The sequence below is a fragment of the Prionailurus viverrinus genome, chromosome A3 (genome assembly GCF_022837055.1).
Source record: "Prionailurus viverrinus isolate Anna chromosome A3, UM_Priviv_1.0, whole genome shotgun sequence".
Classification (NCBI taxonomy): domain Eukaryota; kingdom Metazoa; phylum Chordata; class Mammalia; order Carnivora; family Felidae; genus Prionailurus; species Prionailurus viverrinus.
In genome coordinates this window covers 25,621,022-25,642,459 of record NC_062563.1, presented here as the reverse complement: position 1 = coordinate 25,642,459, position 21,438 = coordinate 25,621,022, and the positions used below count along the sequence as shown (strand labels likewise).

The window sequence follows — 21,438 nt, the reverse complement described above, 5'->3', positions numbered from 1 at the left end:
CCCACAAATTAGATATCATCATTGCCTTACACAGTGAACATTCTTTCAGAGTTACCTACGTGTTTTCTCTGCTTTTTGCTCTTTCTTACATCTCAGAACTTTCTTCTGGGATTATTTTCCTTCTCTCTGAATTATATCCTTTAGAATTTTCCACAGTGAAAGAGGGCAGACTAATGGTAAAGTTTCTTTTTGTCTCTCTCTCCCTTTTTAGATTTAAAGAATTTTATTGTCTTTCTCCAGATAGGAAGGATACAAGTTAGAAATTTTACCAAAGTTTGACAATAATCCTTGGGGCTCCTGGGTAGCTCAGTCAGCTAAGCGTCTGACTTCAGCTCAGGTCATGATCTCATGGGTCGTGGGTTCAAGCCCTGCATCAGACTCTGTGCTGACAGGTCAGAGCCTGGAGCCTGCCTCAGATTCTGTCTCCCTCTCTCTCTGGCCCTCCCCCACTCGTGCTCTGTCTCTCTCTCACAAGAATACATAAACATTTAAAAATTAAAAAAAAAAAAAAACCGGGGCGCCTGGGTGGCGCAGTCGGTTAAGCGTCCGACTTCAGCCAGGTCACGATCTCGCGGTCCGGGAGTTCGAGCCCCGCGTCGGGCTCTGGGCTGATGGCTCAGAGCCTGGAGCCTGTTTCCGATTCTGTGTCTCCCTCTCTCTCTCTGCCCCTCGCCCGTTCATGCTCTGTCTCTCTCTGTCCCAAAAATAAATAAAAACGTTGAAAAAAAAATTTAAAAAAAAAAAAAAAAAAAAAAAACCAACAGTAATCCTTGATTCTTCAAAACAGGCACAGGTCTCTAGACAGTCCTCAAGTTACACAAAAGCCTCGTGAGACTGATTCAACAAGAACTATTAATTCCCCTTTCTCAAGAAAGCACAGGGTCAATGGTTTTCAAGAAGCCTGTATTCCAGCTCCATAGTTGAGAAACTCCTGGTACAAGACAGACCAGGCAGATCAGGCTGCAGTCAATGTACCTACTGCCCTGTGGCTCACAGTGCTCCCCACCAGCCCTTTACCACTCCCGGTCCACTCAAAGTCTGCTTTCTGCCAACAGTAAATCATACAGATGAAGAGACCCAAGGCTGTAGATGTCTACCTGGGTTCTCTTTGAGGCCCAGCAGCGATGCCTTCCTCCAAAATCCATACCGTATCCTTTGATCCCATTAACCACACACAGTAGCAAACCGGGATTCCCAGACCAGCTGACACTGGATGAGGCACAGCCCAAAGGGGAGAAGAAAGGAAAGCGCCAAAGACACGAAAATCTCTGCTTTTCTTTATCTGAAAGTGTTTTTATTTTATGCTGTTCTTGAAAAATAGTCTCACTGAGCGGGAATTCTCGGTTGGCAGATTTTCCCTCTGCATGTTCCCTCAGCCCTGTCTTCTCTGTCTTCCATTGAAGCCATTGACAGGTTTGCTGTCAGTCAAATACTCCTTCCTTTGGTAGATAATCTGTCTTTTGGTCTTTCTTTCAAAAATCTATAATCTGGGGTGTCTGGGTGGTTCAGTTGATTAAGCATCCTATTTTGGCTCAGGTCATGATCTCACAGCTCATGGGTATGAGCTCTGAGTCAGGCTCTGTGCTGACAGCTCAGAGCCTGGAGCCTGCTTCAGAGTCTGTGTCTCCCTCTCTCTCTGCCCCTCCCTCACTCACACTCTGTCTCTCTCTCTCTGTCTCAAAAATATATAAACATTAAAAACAAAAAAATAAAATAAAACAACAAAAAAGACTATAACCTAAGTCTAATCATGAGAAAAACATCAGACAAATCCTAATAGAGTGACATTCTACAAAATACACAACTAGTTCTCAAAACTGTCAAGGTCATCAAAAATAAGGAAAGTCTGAGAAACTGCCACACCCAAGAGGAGTCTAAAGAGACATGACAACTAAATGTAGTGTAGTATCCTGGAGGATGATGGAACAGAAAAAGACATTAGGCAAAAACTAAGGAAATGTGAATAAAGTATGAACTTTAGATACTAATAATGTATCAACATTGGTTAATTGTGACAAATGTACCATAATAATATAAGATATTGTTAATAAGGGGGCGCCTGGGTGGCGCAGTCGGTTAAGCGTCCGACTTCAGCCAGGTCACGATCTCGCGGCCCGTGAGTTCGAGCCCCGCGTCGGGCTCTGGGCTGATGGCTCGGAGCCTGGAGCCTGTTTTCGATTCTGTGTCTCCCTCTCTCTCTGCCCCTCCCCCATTCATGCTCTGTCTCTCTCTGTCCCAAAAATAAATAAATGTTGAAAAAAAAAAAAATTTAAAAAAAAAAAAAAAAAAAAAAAAAAAGATATTGTTAATAAGGAAAACTTGACGTGAAATGTATGGGAACTCTCTGTAATATTCTCATTATTTTTAGTAAACTTAAAACTGTTTTAATCATTAAAAGTTTGGGGGCCCCTGGCTGGCTCAGCCAGTAGAGCAGGCAACTCTTGATCTCAGGGCTGTGAGTTCCAGCCCCACCTTGGGCATAGAGATTACAGTAAAACCTTGGATGTCAAGTGACTTCTTCCGTGTGTGTTCCACAAGATGAGCAATCACTTCTAATAAATTTTAACCTGACAAACGATGTCTTGCAATACGAGTTGTACCTGTGTGATGTCAAATGTCACATGATCATAACTGAGCCAATGGTTCTTCTCTCTCTCTCTCTCTCTCTCTCTCTCTCTCTCTCGATGTAGGATTGTGGGTGATCATCAATGCTATGTCACATTTCCCAGAAATCCTCAAAAAGAAGCAAAAGCAAGTGTCATTGGATAAGTTCCTTTTTAAAGTTGCACAAAAAGAAAAAGAATCCGTTGAGCCAACAGACAGCAGTGATTCTGTCAGTGGTAGTGAAAGTCGTCCTACACAGTAAGCCTCCTCTCTCATCTCCCTCACACCAGCTACAAAGTTTTTCAAAGGTAAGTGCAGGTTAATTTATTTATTTTTCTTTACAGTTTGTATTTTCTTTATTATTTTGTATTATATTATAGTATAATATAGGTAATCATTTTTATATGAATATTTTTGGGTTGTGAAATGAATCATCTGAGTTTCCATTATTTCTTATGCGGAAATTCGGTTGATATAAAATTGCTTTGGATTACAAGCATGTTTCTGGAACAAATTATGCTCGCAAACCAAGGTTTTATTGTACTTAAATTTAAAAAAAGGAAAAAAGAGGGGTGCCTGGGTTGTTTGGTTGGTTAAATGTCTAACTTTTGGTTTTGGCTCAGGTCATGATCTCACGGTTCATGGATTCAAGCCCGACATCGGGCTCCAAGCTGACAGTGCTCTCTCTCTCTCTCTCTCATTCTTGCTCTTGCTCTCTCTCTCTCTCTGCCCCTCCCCTACTTGGGCTCTCTCTTACACTCTCAAAATAAATAAAATTTTAAAAAAAGAAAAGAAAAAAACCTATTCACCTGGAGGCTTGGGTGGCTCAGTCTGTTAAGTGTCCGACTTTGGCTCAGGTCATGATCTCACAGTTTGTGGGTTCAAACCCCATGTTGAGCTCTATGCTGGCAGTGCAGGGCCTGTTTGGGATTCTCTCTCTCTCGCTCTCTGTCTCTCTCCCTATCTCTGTTCTCCCCTGCTCACATGCATACTTCCTCTCTCTCAAAATAAACAAAGAAAGAAAGAAAGAAAGAAAGAAAGAAAGAAAGAAAGAAAGAGCCATGTGTGGGGCACCTGGCTGGCTCAGTCAGAAGAGCGCAGAACTCTGGATCTTGGTTTGAGCACCATGTTGAGGGTAGAGTTTACTTTAAAAATTTTTTTTAAATTTTTTATTACTTAAAAAAATTTTTACTGTTTATTTTTGATAGAGAGTGCAAGCAGGGGAGGGGCAGAGAGAGGGAGACAGAGAATTGGAAACAGTCTCCAAGCTGTCAGCACAAAGCCCGATGTGGGGCTTGAACCCACAAACCAGGAGATCATGACCTGAGCCGAAAGCAAGAGTTGGATGCTCAACTGACTGAGCCACCCAGGCAACACCGCCCTGAAAAATATTTTATTTTATTTTATTTTATTTTATTTTATTTTATTTCTGAGAAAGAAAATTTTTAAATAAATGATTCTAGTTTTATAGTTAGGCAGTTCCTTAAATGTTAAATATAGGGTTATCATAGGACCCAGTTATTCTACTCTTAGGTATATACCTGAGAGAAATGAAAATATTTGACCTCACAAAAATTTATACACAATTGTTCACAGCATTATTATTATGACAATGATTATTATTATTGCCAAAAGGTGGAAACAACCCAAATGTCCCTCAACTGATGAATGGATAACCAAAATGTGGTCTATCCAGGGCAGCTGGCTGGCTCAGTTGGTACAGAAAGCAACTCTTAATCACAACCCTGTGAGTTCAAGCCCCATGTTGGGCATGGAGCCTACTTAAAAAAAAACAAAAAACAAAAAACAAAAACAGGGGCACTTGGGGAGCTCAGTCAGTTAAGCATCCAACTCTTGATTTCAGCACATGATCTCATGGTTTGTCAGATGGAGCCCCATGTCAGGCTCTGTGCTAACAGCAAGGGGCCTACTCAGGATTCTCTCTCTCCTTCTCTCTCTTTGCCCTTCCCCCACTTGCTCACACATGTGCACACACTCTCTCTCTCTCTCAAAAATAAACACTAAAAAAAAATTTTTTTTTAATGGGGGCCGAACTCAGGAACTGAGAGATCATGACCTGAGCAGAAGTCTGACACTTAACCAACTGAACCACCCAGGCGCCCCAACATTAAAAAAAAAATTAACAGATTCTCTCTCTCCCTCTTTTTCTGCCCCTCCCTCACCCACTTTCTCTCTATATAAAAAGAAAAAAATTTTTTCCAAAGATAAAAACAAAAACAGGAGCACCTGGACGGATGGCTCAGTTGGTTATGCATCTGACTTTGGCTCAGGTCAAGATCTCACGTTTTTTAGCCCCACATTGGACTCTGAGCTGGCAGTGCAGAGCCTGCTTGGGATTCTCTCTCTGTCTCTCTCTCTCTCTGCTCCTCCCCTCACCTGTGCTCCCTCTCTCTCTCTCCCTCTCTCTCTCTCAAAATAAATAAATTTTTTTAAATGTGGTCTAATCACACAATAGATTATTATTAAGTAATAAGAAAGAATGAAGTACTGATACATGCTACAACATGGATAAACCTCAAAAACATTATGTTAAGTGAAAGAAGTGAATCCCAAAAGATCACATATTGCGTGATTGCACTTATATGAAAGGAACAGGCAAATGTATGGAATAGGCAAATCTACAGACATAGAAGATAGACGAGTGGTTGCCTAGGGACTGGACGGGGAGGAGGGGAGAAGGATTGCCAAGTGGTAAAGAGTTCCTTTTAGAGATGATGAAAATATAAAGCGAGGGGTGCCTGGCTGCCTTAGTGGGTAGAGCGCGTGACTCTTGATGTCAGGACTGTGAGTTCAAGCCACACGTTGGGTGTAGAGATTACTTAAAAATAAAATATTTTAAAAAAGAGAGAGGCATCTGGGTGGCTCAGTCAGTTAAGCATTGGACTTCAGCTCAGGTTATGATCTCGCCGTTCGTGAGTTTGAGCTTCGCATCTGTCTCTGTGCTGATAGCTCAGAGCCTGCTTCAGATTCTGTGTCTCCCTCTCTCTCTGCCCCTCCTCTGTTCACACTCTTTCACTCTCTCTCTTAAGAATGCATAAACATTAAATTTTTTAAAAATTCTTTTAAAAAAAGAAAATGTAGGGGTACTTGGGTGGCTCAGTCAGTTAAGTATGAAATTTTGGCTCAGGTTGTAACCTTGGAGTTATGGGTTCAAATCATGGGTCAGGATCTGCGCTGAAAGCCTGGTTTTAATATACTTACAGAGTTATGTAACTATCACTATGGTTTAGTTAGATTTTCATTTTATTTATGTATTTTTTTTTAATTTTAAAAAATGTTTATTATTTTTGAGCAAGAAAGAAAGCCAGAGTATGACTGGGGGAGGGGCAGAGAGAGGAAGACACAGAATCCAAAGCAGGCTCCAGGCTCTGAGCTGTCAGCACAGAGACTGACACGGGGCTCAAACCCATGAACTATAAGATCATGACCTGAGCCAAAGTCGGATGCTTAACTGAGCCACGCAGGCGCCCTGCAAGGAGACCATTTAAAAAACTATATATTACTGTGTAAAACACAACTCCACTCAGAGGCTTAACACAGTGGCAGTCAATTGTGTTACTCTCCGCAACTGAGGCAGAACTCAGTGCGGACTGCTCATCTCTATCTCACATAGCATAGATGCAGTGGCTTTTCTAGAGAGTGGAAGATCTATTTTCAAGACAGCTCATTCACATGCCTAGCCAATTGATATGGACTCTTGGCTGGGAGGCCAGGTGGGGCTGGGGCCTAGGGGCTTCTGTTCCTCTTCATGCGCTGTTGGGCTCCCCCAAAGCATGGTGGTTGGGGTGCAAGATCATGTGTCCCAAGGAAGCAAGGTGGAAGGTCATGGTGTTCTTATGATCTAGGCTGTAAAGTTACATAACATCATTTCTGTTGTGCTCTATTGGTCAAGACAGTCACAAGAGTCCTCCCAAACTTAAGAGGAGGAGAATTTGACTCCACCTCTTGATGGAAGAATGAGAAGATTCTAGAAGAGTACATGGGATGGGAGCTATTATGATGATCATCTTTGGAAAATCCAATCTGCACAGAGGCTGTTGTAGTTGTCCATATGGCAGACGGTGGCTACTGGGTCTAGGGAGTGGCTACAGTGGTGATGGAGAGGAATAAACCTAAATAAGAAGTATTGAGGAGGAAAGATGGATAAGACTTGTTAAAGTCTTAGGTGCAGGAGGTCAGAGAGAGTCAACAGCAGTTGAAAGTGTGTGATGATGGAAGATAACCTAGGAAGAGCACAGAGATAGAAGAAAAATGAGCCAAGGTCTGAGCCCTGACATAGAAATCAAGCAGAAGAGGGGAGAGCAAGATTAAACAACCATCTCAGGGAGAAGGACATTTGCTGTTGGATGTGTTTTGTTGAGTGGGGATTAAGAGAGGGTTTTTACTCTTAAACCAGACAAGCGTCCTGGGGCTCTAATTGTAGCCCCCCGCAAAAAAATAAAACTTGAGGGGGGATGATAATGGTTCAAACTGGGTTTTGATAATGCTCAGGTGAGTAGCAAGAAGGTTTCAGAGGCTAGAAGTAAAAGGGACAGGAACCAGGGGAACAGGTTTGGCTTTCTTCCTCGAGATAATGAGGAACCAGGAAGGTGTCACACTTGGCAGAAGAGAGAGTCAGAGTCAGAGTCGTGTCTGAGAGCTTTTAGTCCCAAATTTAGCATTTCACAAGGGAGGAACCAGAGGCCCTAAAGAGCCTCACCAGTCCTGGGCCCCCCACAGAGTCCCTAGAGAGCCTCACTAGCCCTGTTCCCCACCAGCCCAGTATTGGTCACTGGCAAAAACAAAAACAAAAACAAAACCACACTGTTGATGAGCTGGAGGCCAACTAATGATGCTGGGGCCACATGGTTTCCACATGGCTACCACATCTGACTGATGCCAGCAGAGGGCAGCAGAGAGCCAGGGCTGCAGGGGTCTTAGGCAGGCTGACCCCCCAGCCCTGGCAGAAGAAAGATGGGAGTCTAGAATGGGGCAAGTACTTTCTTCCCTTTCTCATGTGAGGATTAAAAAAAATTTTTTTAATGTTTATTTATTTTTGAGAGAGAGAGAGAGAGAGAGAGAGAGAGTGTGTGAGCAAGGGAGGGGCAGAGAAAGAGAAGCAGGCTCCAGATTCTGAGCTGTCCACACAGAGCCTGGTGTGAGGCTCGAACCCACAGACGGCTCAAACTCATGACCTAAACTGAAGTCGGCCACTTAACTGACTGAACCACCCAGGCGCCCCTCCTCATGTGAGGATTATACATCAATTTCACACAGGGTGATAATAATAATTGTTACCATTATTATACCATCCACCATTTTTTGAGCCCATCCCATCTCTGCACCCCTACCTCTCAGTCACTGACCCAGCCAATAGAAAAAGAACCCGTTTGGGGGTTAGGCAGACTTGGCCTCAAACCCTGGCTCTTCCACTAACATCGTGTGACCTCAAACACATCACTTCTCTGGGTCCTACTTTCCTCATCTGTAAAATGGGGATAATAAAACAAAAGGCTAAAGGGCTCTGAGAGAATGAAATGGCCCTGTATAAGGTGCCTGCCACATGGGAGAGCCTCCTTAAATTTTAATTCCTTCTTCTGTTTTCCATAGACTGTTCTATTTTTTTTTTTAATTTTTTTTAACGTTTATTTATTTTTGAGACAGAGAGAGACAGAGCATGAGCGGGGGAGGGGCAGAGAGAGAGGGAGACACGGAATCGGAAACAGGCTCCAGGCTCCGAGCCATCAGCCCAGAGCCAGATGCGGGGCTTGAACTGACGGACAGCGAGATCGTGACATGAGCTGAAGTCGGACGCTTAACCGACTGAGCCACCCAGGTGCCCCTAGACTGTTCTATTTAGACAAATGTTATTAATGGCACTTGACAGACGTTCATTCTGTGCATACTCTGTATGTGGTCCTATCCTGGGAGCTTGGGGACACAGGGTGGGTGTCCCAAATGGACAGGAAGCAGTAAAAGCACCTCTCTGTAAGGGTGGGTCCCCACCAAGTCTAGGGTCTGCCTATCTGGATTAAGAGCTAGGATTCCAAATTCCTGCTGCCTTGCTTGAAATTTTTCTTGGGCCACTCACTACGTGACCTTGGGCAGTTGATCCTGTTTCTGAGCCTCAATTGCATCATCTGTAAAATAGGGATAGTTGTAGTACCTAGAGGATCAGAATGACATTTAGTTATTTATTTAAAAAAATTTTTTTTGATGTTTATTTATTTTTGAGAGAGAGGCAAAGTGAGAGTGGGGAAGGGGCAGAGAGAGAGGGAGACACAGAATCCAAAGCAGGCTCCAGGCTCTGAGCTGTCAGCACAAAGACTGACGCGGGACTTGAACTCACAAACTGTGAGGTCATGACCCAAGCCGAAGTCCGACACTTAACCCACTGAGCCACTCAGGCACCCCTATTTATTTTTGTTAAGTTTTATTTATTTAAGTTATCTCTACACCCCATGTAGGGCTTGAACTCACAACCCAGAGATCAAGAGTCACATGCTCTTCCGACTGAGCCAGCCAGCACCCTCCACAAAGTGACATTTAAATGTGACAATACAGGGGCATCCAGGTGGCTCAGTCAGTTAAGCATCCGACTTCGGCTCAGTTCTTGGTCTTGCAGTTTGTGAGTCTGAGCCCCGTGTCCGACTTTGTGAGATAGCTCAGAGCCTGGAGCCTGCTTCGGGTTCTGTGTCTCCCTCTCTCTGCCCCCTCCACCACTCACGCTGTCTCTCTCTCTCTCTCAAAAATAAACAATAAAAAAAATTTTAATGTGACAATACACGGCAAATGCACATAGTAAATGCTCAGTAAATTTAAAATCAAAGCAGTGCGGGGCGCCTGGGTGGCACAGTCGGTTAAGCGTCCAACTTCAGCCAGGTCACGATCTCACGGTCCATGAGTTCGAGCCCCGCGTCGGGCTCTGGGCTGATGGCTCAGAGCCTGGAGCCTGTTTCCGATTCTGTGCCTCCCTCTCTCTCTGCCCCTCCCCCGTTCATGCTCTGTCTCTCTCTGTCCCAAAAATAAATAAACGTTGAAAAAAAAATTTTTTAAATCAAAGCAGTGCTGGGCTCCCCTAAAGTTATTTCTCCCCTGAGCAGTCTTCACTGCTCACTCAGGTCACTAACCACCCTCCTCAGGTTTACCAAAGCAGGCTGGAATGAGACAGGAAGCAAAATTCCAGTATCTGAAGACTGGCTCCACCACCACAGCTGTCTAGCTGTGGGGCCTCAGGCATTTAGCCTTTCTGTTCCTCAGTTTCCTATCCAAAATACTGGGATCACAGTAGTCCCTACCCATGACGGGTTTTGTAAGGGTGAAATGAATAACTTGAAAGTGCTTAGCACAGTGTCTCATCGAATAAATGCACAGTACCGATTCAGTTCTTCTAACTTCTTTTTTAAACTTTATTTATTTTTGAGAGAGAGCAGTGGCATGAGCAGAGGAGAGGCAGAGAAAGAGGGGGACAGAGGATCTGAAGCATAATCTGCTCAGTATAGAGCCCGACACAGGGCTTGAACTCACAAACCAGGAGATCATGACCTGAGCCAAAGTCAGGCACTTCACCGACTGAGCCACCCAGGTGCCCCAAGTTGTTCTTACTTCTATGACTACTATTACCATGCTATCTTCCACGTCCACACTGTCATCAATTCCTACGGAGTCAACCTCCTAAAAACCTCTCAAAGCGGTCCTCACGTTCCATTTCCCAGGTCTGGCCCTGCCTGTCATCTCACACCCCTATTCTGGGCTTGTTAAAACACAGATTGCCGGGGCCCCATCCCAGAGGTTGAGATAGCAGGTCTGCAAGTTCCCAGCTGATGACCACACTGTGATCCAAGAGTCACACTTTGACAACCTCTGCTTCTAAGCTCTTCCTAGCCTCTCTGACTCAGGGGTCATCCGCCTAACCCTTCTCCAGGCAGAGGGCTTGGAACTGAGGTGACTGAGGGGCTGGATTTCACTCACAGAGTCAGAGGCTACAGGCAGGGGAATGAAAAGGAGATTGGTTTCTAGCTCCAGGCTCAGACCTTCACCCTGGACTCTGCAAGGGTAATTTTAGGGCTTGGAAATCCTACATGCACCCCCTCCCCCGAGGGCTCTCCTCCACCCTGCTCCTCTTCCAATCCTCACCTGCAACACACACACACACACACACACACACACACACGCACACGCACGCACGCACGCGGACACGCACACTCTCTTCCACTCACTCCTGCAGGAGTACCAAGCTGTAGAGTGTGGAGGGAGCTCCCACTGGGCCCCGAGCCTGACACCCTCATGCTCCATCCAGAACAATCCTTCATCTTTTCCTCACAGATGTTTCACTCACCCTTCTCTCTGCTATAAAATTCCCTCAAAAGCATTCACTAGTAATTTTCCCAAATCACAGTAATTACCTTATTACTTTGATATTAATAGACTTCACTTGGCATCAGGGACCCAGTTGGAACCTGCCTGGACCCCGTGTGTGGGGAGGGATTCCTGGAGGCAGCCTGGCCATCAGGGCCAGTCTGGCTGCATCTCTGTGGCTAGCCCCTGCTAGCTCCCTCCCCACCCATCTTCCCTCCCTCATGCGCTTGCCCAGGTCAGAGAACCCTGGAACCAGACTCCTGAGGAACAGTGGGGGTCAAATCATCCACTCTCCAGAAATCTAGAGTCACCCACCAAAATAGAGGCAGCACCCAGAAGGGAGCCCAGGGCCCCTGGATCCCCAGGCCTGCCTTTCCTCCTTCCTCCCCTTTGCTATGCCCCAAGACAGATCTGACTTGGAGACCTTCCAAACCCTAGCCTGGATGAGGGGAGTCAGAGATGACTCCTTGCCTCCCAGTAATAACTAATACTGATTGACTACGGTCCATAAGCTCTCCAGGTGAAAACTGACTTAAACCTTACAGCCTATGAGGTCACTACTGTCATTTAACCCATCTTACAGATAAGGAAACAGAGTCCTGGTCAAGAAGGTTACACATGGTACCTGGGGAAGTCCTCAGGTGGATCTCAGGTGAACCAGTCAACTACAGATGCCCTATGTTCCTCCTCTCCTCACTCTGAGGACTTCCTGTCTCTAGCAGTGTCTGCACCCTCTTTCTGGATCCCAGGATAATAATGAGATTAGCTCATATGTCCTGGGGGCTAACTCTGTACCAGATGCTTTCCAGGTATTATCTTACCTCTCCCTCAGGACGGTTTTCTCTGATAAAGATTTAATTAGCCCCGTTTCAGATGAGGAATGAGAGCTTCAGTGATCCCAAGAACTCACTCTCAGCAGCAGATCTGGAATTAATTGGGGTGAAGCCTGACTCCCAAGTCTATTCCCCTAACCATGAGACTCTTCTGCAAGCACCCTCCTCTTCAAGCTTCAGTTCCCCCATTGTAACAATGGCAGGGACCATTGACGAGGGCTCACTGAGTGCCAGGCACCAATTTGCCATAATCCCTACCTGGCCCGTTGCACTTGATCTTATTAGTGCATTTGGATCTGTGACCTGGCATAACCACGGGGCAACACTGCCTTGGTCATACCTGCCCACTCTCAGGTGGACAATGAGTGGGTTTCCAAGTCCAAGGCTCTCCAGAAACATTGCTTGGGAAACTTCCCCCACAAATGGGATGGGGGAAGGGACCTTCTAGGCAGAAAGGCTGCCCAGGGCAAGGCAGGCCAGGGCTGAGAGTGATTGGCAGTCAGACTAGGCCAGCCACACCAGTCAGGGTAGGGGAGCAGTACAGAGGCTCCTTTGTCCGGCCAGAAGCTGCAAGGCTGCCCCATCCCCACCATCTGGCTCCAGCTCCAGCCCAGTGATGCATGATGGGGAAATGGGGGTGGGGGTGCTGAAGGCTGCCCACCTGCTCTGCCTCCTGGGATAAGCCAACCCAAGACCTCCCAGGCCCATCTGGCCAACACATCCCCAAGCCCTAACCACCCCTGGGGACTCCTTTCGACAGGCTGAAATTGGCCGGGAGTGTGGCCAGCCTGTCAGGGTCACAGGTCACCGTTAATCTGCCAGAACAAGGGAAGGCAGGCGGGTGGGCACGCAGCCGGTGTGGGCAAAGCCCTGGCAGTTCCTGCCGTCTGTTCTGGTGGCTGTGGAGGGAGATTTTCCTCTTCTGGGAGTTACGGAGATGGGCTAGAGAGAACATCAGACTCTAGGAAAATTGAGGATGCTCACATCTTGCTAGCTACCAATTGCACTTCTGTGTGGGGACCCCAGAGAAACTCTCACAACGTGCTTAAGGTGTCATTGCAGCACTGGATGTGATAACAAAATACTTGCAATAACCTAAATGCCCAGCAATCGGGGACTGGATAAATACAAGAACCTAGACAACCTTCCTCAATGTTACTCAACTGACAGGGACCGAGAAACGAAGCCCCCGATATCAACATGACTTGACGATCTGTTCCAGGAAATTCTTGCCTGGAAAGATAGGACTGTAAACCAATAAATAACTTTACTATTTGCCCCAGGAAATTATTGCAAACGGATTTGTTTGGGCAAACAGTTTGCTCACCTTGGCAAATACCTCTCTTTGACAACAAACAAATGAAATGTGGTCTGTTTATACAATGGAAAACTCTGTAGCAGGTAAAGGGAATTAACTCAAAATGGACGGATCTTGCAAACATAAGGTTAAGTGGGAAAAAAATCAATTTGCAGGAAGATGTGGGAAAAATATGATGAAATATGTGATGTTTTTAAAACACACGAATAATATTATATAGGACTGTAGTGCAATGTAAGTACACTCATAAAAACGAGTGCAAGTGTAAAAACATTCATGGGATTTATGGAAACTCAAAATCTGAAGCTTTTGTGAAAACCACCAAACTCCCCTATGGGGAGGCAGGAAAAGCAGTGGGATAGAGGAGGAGTAAAGAGAAGGTTTCACTTGAAGCCATGTTTTACCATTTTTGTTGAAAAGGAAAACAAAAAAGATCTGAAGTAACTTGATTAAAATGGTAGGACAGTAGTTGATTATTTGGGGAAATAGGTACCCAGAGGATTTTTTTTTAATTTCCTAAAATTGTTTTTCACTTCCTTTTTTTTTTTTTTTAACTTATCTATTTATTTAGAGAGAGAGAGCACAAGGAGAGGAGGGGTAGGCAGAGAGAGAGAGAGAGAGAGAGAGAGAGAATCCCAAGCAGGCTCCAAGCTGTCAGCACAGAGCCTGACGCAAGGCTTGATCTCACAAACTATGAGCTCGTACCCTGAGCTGAAATCAAGAGCTTGATGCCCGATCGACCGAGTTACCCACGTGCCCCATACTTTTGTTGTTTTTAAGTAATTTCCATGCCCAATATGGGGCTCGGGCTCATGACCTAAAAGATCAAGAGTCCCATACTCTACTGACTGAGCCAGCCAGGCACCCCAGAGTTCCTACTTTTAATTCTTTTGAATATATTTCTGGAAGTGAGATTGCTGGATCATGTGGTAATTCGACATTTAATTTTTTTGAAAAATTGCCATACCGTTTTCCATAGTACCATTTTATATTCCCATCAGCAGTGCTCGAGGGTTTTAATTCCACATCCCTAGCAACACTTGTTAGTTTCTGTTTGGAGCGGGTAATAGCCATCCTTATGGGTGTGTGAAGTGGTTTTTTTTTTTTTTTTTAATGCTAATTCCTTAATGCAAATAATCTTATATGATTTTCTGTATTTAAAAAAATAAATGGAATTTAAGAAACAAAACAGATGAACATATGGGAAGGGGGAAAAAAGAGAGAGGGAAACAAACCATAAGAGACTCTATGATAAGAACAGTGTTGATGGAGGGAGGTGAGTGGGGGATGGGCTAAATGGGTGATGGGTATTAAGAAGGGCACTTGACTGGGGCACCTGGGTGGCTCAGTCGGTTGGGCGTCCGACTTCAGCTCAGGTCACGATCTCGCGGTTCGCGAGTTCGAGCCCCGCATCGGGCTCTGGGCTGATGGCTCAGAGCCTGGAGCCTGCTTCCGATTCTGTGTCTCCCTCTCTCTCTGCCCCTCCCCCGTTCATGCTGTGTTTCTCTCTGTCTCAAAAATAAATAAACGTTAAAAAAAAAAATTAAAAAAAAAAGAAGGGCACTTGACTGACATGGTGAGCACTGGGTGTTATATGTAAGTGATGAATCACTACATTCCACTCCTGAAAACAATAATTACACTGTATGTTAACTAACTAGAATTTAAATAAAAAATCAAATTAAATTAAAAAAAGAAAACATTTCCAGAGCTAAAGGAAGAAAGGAAGGTCAGGCTCAGGTCCATGATCCAGGAGTTAAGTCTGTGTGGCATTAGACAAATCCCTTCATCTGTCTGAACCCCCAATTTTGCCACCCAAGAAAAGGGAGGAGGAATAATCTCATTCCCAGAATTAAGGAAATAACCATTTTTCAGATGTTTGTGTAAAGAAAAAAATTTGGTCAGAAGGTCAACCAGTCAGCCTACACAAGTCGGGGAGCAGCATCTGGATGAAGACAATGGAAGCCCACTAACCCTCCACTGAGGACTACGCGTTTCCAAATTTTAAAGCCCTACCCGTTATGCAAAAAAGGAAGTAGAGGCTCAGAGTGTCCAGGAACCTGCCCGTGGTCACACAAGGCAGAACTGGGATCTTTCCCCAGAGCTGAAACTCTAGGCCCCTACCATTCTCTACCTTCTATGTGACCTTATCTTGATCCCAACAGTTCAATAGATTAGGACACTGCAGATCAGAAAGTCTGAGTAACTCCATAATAACAATAACTAAGATTTGATGAGCACCTGCCATGTGCTGGGACTACCACACTACCCTTGGGGTCCTCACACCCTAGTGAGTAGGTATACATCCTGCTCACTGATTTGAAAATGGAGTCTCAGATAAGTCAGGGCTTTTGCCCAAAGTCACAAAGCTAATAATGCTGGCCAAATATTGGTGTTTTGTCTGTCTGGCTACAGAGCTGGAACTCCCCATCCACGTGCAGAGGACTCAGAATTCGAAACCACAACACATTAGGACTCGAAGCCAGTGCACATTCTTGGCACCCTCTGCCTCCCAGGGAATAAAGGAGTTCCTCAGACCACTTTTCGGCTGTCCTTCCTTGTGTCTCTTTCTCCCTCCAAGCTGTGGGCACAGCCCAGGGAGGGGCCTCCCACATTACTTGGAGTCTGACCTGCTACAGGTCCTTCTGGCATTGTGTGGGGGGCTCGCAGGGCCACAGTTTCTACACTATCTCTGAGCTTCACCAGTGGCACCTTCTTCCCAGGCTGCAGATGTTTCTACAGCTGTGTGAGCTTCATCTTGGTCTCCTGGGACCCCCAAAGCCTCCTCTCGGGACCAACCAGCCCCAAGCCAGGTAGGCTCTTACTCAGTCACCAGGCATTCACACTTGCTTGTGGGTCCCGGAAAGAGCTAAGTCAGCCCACACGTATACACATACCAAGGGGTGGCCCTGGAAGGGAGGCGGGTGGGGGGTGGGCGAAACAGGAGAAGAGGATTAAGAATACCTATACCATATCGTTGATGAGCACTAAGTAATGTATAGAATTGTTGAAATCACTCTATTGTACACCTGAAACTAATATAACACTGTATGTTAATGAAACTGAATTTAAAATTAAAAGAAAAAAGAAGAAGAGATGCCTGGTTGCCTGGCTGGCTCAGTAGGTGGAGCGTGCTACTCTTGATCTCAGGGTTGTGAGTTCAAGCCCCACGTTGCATGTAGAGATCACTTAACGATAAAAAAATCTTTAGGGGCGCATGGGTGATTCAGTAGGTTGAGCGTCAACTCTTTTTTTTTTTTAACTTTATTTTTTATTTTTTAAAATTTACATCCAAATTAGCATATAGTGCAACAATCATTTCAGGAGTAGATTCCTTAGTGCCCCTTACCCATTTAGCCCATCCCCCTTCCCCCAACCCCTCCCATAACCCTCAGTTTGTTCTCCATATTTATGAGTCTCTTCTGTTTTGTCCCCCTCCCTGTTTTTATATGATTTTTGTTTCCCTCCCCTTATGTTCATCTGTTTTGTCTCTTAAAGTCCTCATATGAGTGAAGTCATCTGATTTTTGTCTTTCTCTAATTTCACTTAGCATAATACCCTCCAGTTCCATCCACATAGTTGCAAATGGCAAGATTTCATTCTTTTTGATGGCCAAGTAATACTCCATTGTATATATATATACCACATCTTCTTTATCCATTCATCCATCGATGGACATTTGGGCTCTTTCCATACTTTGGCTATTGTTGATCTTGCTGCTATAAACATGGGGGTGCATGTGTCCCTTCAAAACAGCACACCTGTATCCTGTGGATAAATGCCTAGTAGTTCAATTGCTGGGTCGTAGGGTAGTTCTATTTTTAGTTTTTTGAGGAACCTCCATACTGTTTTCCAGAGTGGCTGCACCAGCTTGCATTCCCAGAGCATCAACTCTTGATTTCGGCTCAGGTCATGATCCCAGGGTCATGGGATAGAGTCCCTTGTAAGTGTGGAGTCTGCTTGGGATTCTCTCTCTCTCTCTTTGTGCCTCTCCCTCCGTTTGAGCGCACACTCTCTCTCTCATTAAAAATAAAATAAAAAATAAAGTTATAAAATAAAATCACATCTTAAAAAAAAAAAAAAAGAGGTGGCTCTGGTCATTCTGGCCTCCAGATTCCCAGCACTCATTCCTGTGTGTGCCCTGCCCTTTTATCACCTCCTCTTTCCAGTAATCAGCTTAGACTTCTGGCATTCAGAGAGGGGGATAGAAACCAGCCTATGTTTTGGAGTCAGGCCTCAGGACACAAACCATTCTTTAAAGGCAGGGGAAAGAGGCCTGGGCTGGAATAATTATGAATAATAATCATTATTATAGTTAAACTAATTACAGTAACAAGAGAGCAACAACAGCAATAGCTAACCTTGAGAGCTTAGCTGACCTTGAGAGCTTGTCAGTATGCTAAACACACATTGTCTCATTCATTTATCTTAAGAATGCTGAGGTAAGATTGATTTCTTTCCATTTTGAAAAAGGGAAAAACCAAGCTCAGAGAGGTTAAGGAACTTGCTCAAGGTCACACAGCTGCCAGGTGGTAGAAACTAAAGAATGAAGAGACTTGGTAACCTAGACTTTACCCTGCCAGATGCTTCCTGGGGGGCTTTGAGAAAAGTTAAACCCTTTTAGAGCCTCAGTTTGTGCAGATGCAGGGGAGAAGAAAAGACGAGAGGACAGAATAGGAGCCAAGTATGGAGCTGAGACTCTGAAGGCCGTACACAAGTTGTGTTTCCACAATGTCAGCTTTATTCGATCGTAAAACATGATTAACATAATTGTAAAGCAGGTTCAGTATTTCAAATTCAATGACATTTCACTATGCGTTTAACTTGGCTTCATACAAGTCACACAAAATAAAGTACAATACAAAGTCATCCAACAAACACGATACAACATGGGTATGACACTTTTTGTAAAATATATATGAAATGAATTATTGAAAAATAGTCACATGCTTGGATATCATAGCAATATCAAATTATCATAAAGGTATTTATTTATTATTTTTAAGTAAGCTCCATGTGGGGCTTGAACTCAGGACCCTGAGATTACAAATTGCATCTATGCATGTTATTTTTACCAGCTTCCCTGCTGCTGAAACTCTGATGTCATGGCTCAAAGGTAGAGACACATACCTTTGTGACTGTCTTACCAATTGGCTGGGTAAGGAGCAGGTTCCAGCTCCCAACCTCTCTACCTTCCTGCCACAGGACCCTTGTACATGCTATTTGTTCCCTCCTCCTAGGCATTATTCCTCCCTTCACTTGGTTAACTCCCACTGATCACCGAGATTTTTGCTCCCCAGCTGCTTTCACATGTAGGTTTCCAGACTGAATGATTGATTTTTAAGTAAGCCCTACACCCAACGTGGGGATTGAACTCAGGACCCCAAGCTCATGGGTCACATGTTATGCTGACTGAGCCAGCCAGGCACCCTGGGGAGATTTCCTAATTGATTAGAATTTCATGGTTTCAGAGTTTTATTAGTTAGAATTTCACAACCAGAGAATGCTATTGATTAGAATTTTATGGCACCAGAGAAGTATTGATTAGCCCCAGAATTCTATTACTTAGAATTTCATGACTTGAGAATGCTATTGATTCGAATTTTATGGCAGGCGTCTTGATGTTCCATCAATGCATGCTTCCCCCCAGACACCCACACAGATCCTCAGCTCTCTGCTCAAACTGTTACCTTCTCAGGAAGGCCTTCTTTTATCTCCCTATTTCAAATGGTCTGCCACCTGCTCCTGCTTTATTTTTCTCCATGGTGATGGTCACCACTTAACACATCCAATACATTATTTACTGCCTCCTGTACTAGAATGTCAGAAGCTCCACCAGGGCAGGGATTTTTATCTGTCTTGTTTACGGCTGTATCCCTAAGACCTAGAACAGTGCCTGGCACATAGCAGATGTTTGGTAAGTATTTGCTGAATGTTTACAAATGAATCAATTACATTCAATAACATAATGAATAAACTGTTGTAATTATTACATAAAGGTACCATGCAATCATTTAAAAAAAAAAAAGTGACTGCCTCCCTTCTGTGCCTGACTCAATACTTCAACTCTTGATGGAGAGGGGAATGTCTTGCCTCTCTCTAGTTACACCCCTCTTCCTAAGTCAGGGATCTCATCTGAGTCAAGATCTAGACTCCTAGGAAAGGAAAAGGAATTGAAATTGGTAGGTAGGTCTAAAAGGGGATACCTATAATCTAGAACCCCACTAACTTTTCAGACCTCAAATGTTACCATCACCTTTTCTAGGAAGATCTCCCTGATAGCCAGATTAACCTGGCTCCCTTGTCAAATGCTCTCCAACTTCCATATACCCTGTTCACAGCACTCTGTACTGTTTGTATTTAGGAATAGCTAGGTGATTCTTGATATCTGTAGATAAGGATCACATCTGCTTTGTAACTTCTGCCTAGACCAGTGCCTGGTACACAGCAGGTGCTCCAGATCTGTTTGTGGAATGAATGCATGAATACCATAACACGCTCCTGCTAGGATCGAAAGGGATCTGCTAAGGTCAATAGCAGCCAAGGGTCCGAGAAGGCCAGGAGAAGGACCCTGAGGGGACTCTGAGTTTGGGTCCCCAGCCTCCCTCTGAAGCCATCTCCAGGGTAAGGGGTAGGGTAGGAGTGGGTAAACCTTTTCTATACACGGATAGCAAAACATAGGCTGCTGCTGTTGTAGCAATTAGTCATAGACAATATGCAAACAAAAAGTCAGCTGTGTTAAAAAAAAAAAAAAAACCTTCACTTACTGGGGTGCCTGGCTGGCTCCTTTGGTAGAGCATCCGACTCAGGGCCGCTGAGTTCAAGCCCCACCTTGGGCTTGGGCGTGGAGACTACTTTAAAACAAACAGACCAGGGGCGCCTGGGTGGCGCAGTCGGTTAAGCGTCCGACTTCAGCCAGGTCACGATCTTGCGGTCCGTGAGTTCGAGCCCCGCGTCTGGCTCTGGGCTGATGGCTCAGAGCCTGGAGCCTGTTTCCGATTCTGTGTCTCCCTCTCTCTCTGCCCTTCCCCCGTTCATGCTCTGTCTCTCTCTGTCCCAAAAATAAATAAACGTTGAAAAAAAAAATTAAAAAAAAAATAAAACAAACAGACCAACAAAAAACCCTTCACTTACAGACCTAAAATTTGAACCTCATATTAAGTTTCACATGTCACAAACAACATTCTTACTTTGGTCTTCTCAATAGTTAAAAGGTGTAAACACTTCATAAACAGTAAAAAACAGTGGGGCAGGCAAGGGGTATAATTTGCAAAACCCCAAAATAAAACTTTAAGTGGAAAGTAAGGGTGAGAGACTAAGATGAAAGAGGGAAGTTTTCTAAGTCCTCCATGCTGCACGAGTCTCTTAACCACTCAGAGCCTCAGGCTCCTCCTTTGGAAAAGGGAGAGAATAAAAATCCTTGGTTCCCTAGGTGGTCCTGAGGATTAACGGAGGTAACGCCTTGCCTCCGTTCCAAACAGGCAAACAGGCGGCGGGTTGGGCCACTAGGTCACTACAGTTACTAATAATCATTATTATTATTACCACAGGGACTGTGGGAGGAGCAAATGGGAGGACGCTTGCAAATCCCCCAGCAAAAAAGTCTGGCACGAAGGAGACCTCCATAGAACCTCCTAATTTCCTGTTTTCCACTCCCGCCTCTCATGCCACTTCAAGGTCCCTCAGGATAGACCTCTCCAGCATCCTCCACCGGCCGCCCAGGCTCTCCTGCTCCCCACAGGCCTTGTCCAAGATTGGAGAAGGTGCCCACAGCAGCTGGCCAGGGTATGGGAGAGGGCCGGGTGTGGAGGGAGGAAGGTTCTGACCAGGTCCCCCGCCCATTGTCTGAGCCAGCCCGCCCGCCGGCCAGCCCGCCAGCCAGCTGATGTCCCCAGTCTCCGACACCAGCTGGCTGGCCCCACCCCAACTCCCCCTCCTCCCAGGCCCTCCTTGTCACTCAGCCTCCGCCTGCCCCCACCCACCCACCCACAGCCTCGAAAGATGCTGGGTGTGACCAAAGGATCTGAGCTTTGTCCCCCAAATGGTAGGCTGATTTGCATTCCTTTGGCAATTTGCACACTCCATTCATTTGTAGAGAGCTAGAAGTTGCAAAGCCTGCAGGGGTCTTTGGGTTTATCTGAGTGGGGTTTGAAAATGTGATTTTGGGTGTTCCCTTTCAGCCTTCAGCACTTCCTTATTCTGGAGCATTGGCCAAATGATGTTGCCATTCTGATCCTCAGTTTCCTCATCTGTAAAATAGGGACAATAACACCTTTCCTACAGAGTAGTAGTGGGGTGTAAATAGGAGAACGCATGCAATGTACC

At 45.0% G+C, this 21,438-nt stretch overlaps 1 long non-coding RNA gene across 1 annotated transcript; it reads left to right on the top strand.

The window, feature by feature from the left end:
• Positions 1-2,665: 2,665 nt before the first annotated feature.
• LOC125162775 (uncharacterized) lies at positions 2,666-20,738 on the top strand. Its single transcript, XR_007151170.1, has 3 exons — positions 2,666-2,912; positions 15,837-15,926; positions 20,664-20,738. It is a non-coding gene; the product is annotated as an uncharacterized LOC125162775 (long non-coding RNA).
• The last annotated feature ends 700 nt before the right edge of the window (positions 20,739-21,438 follow it).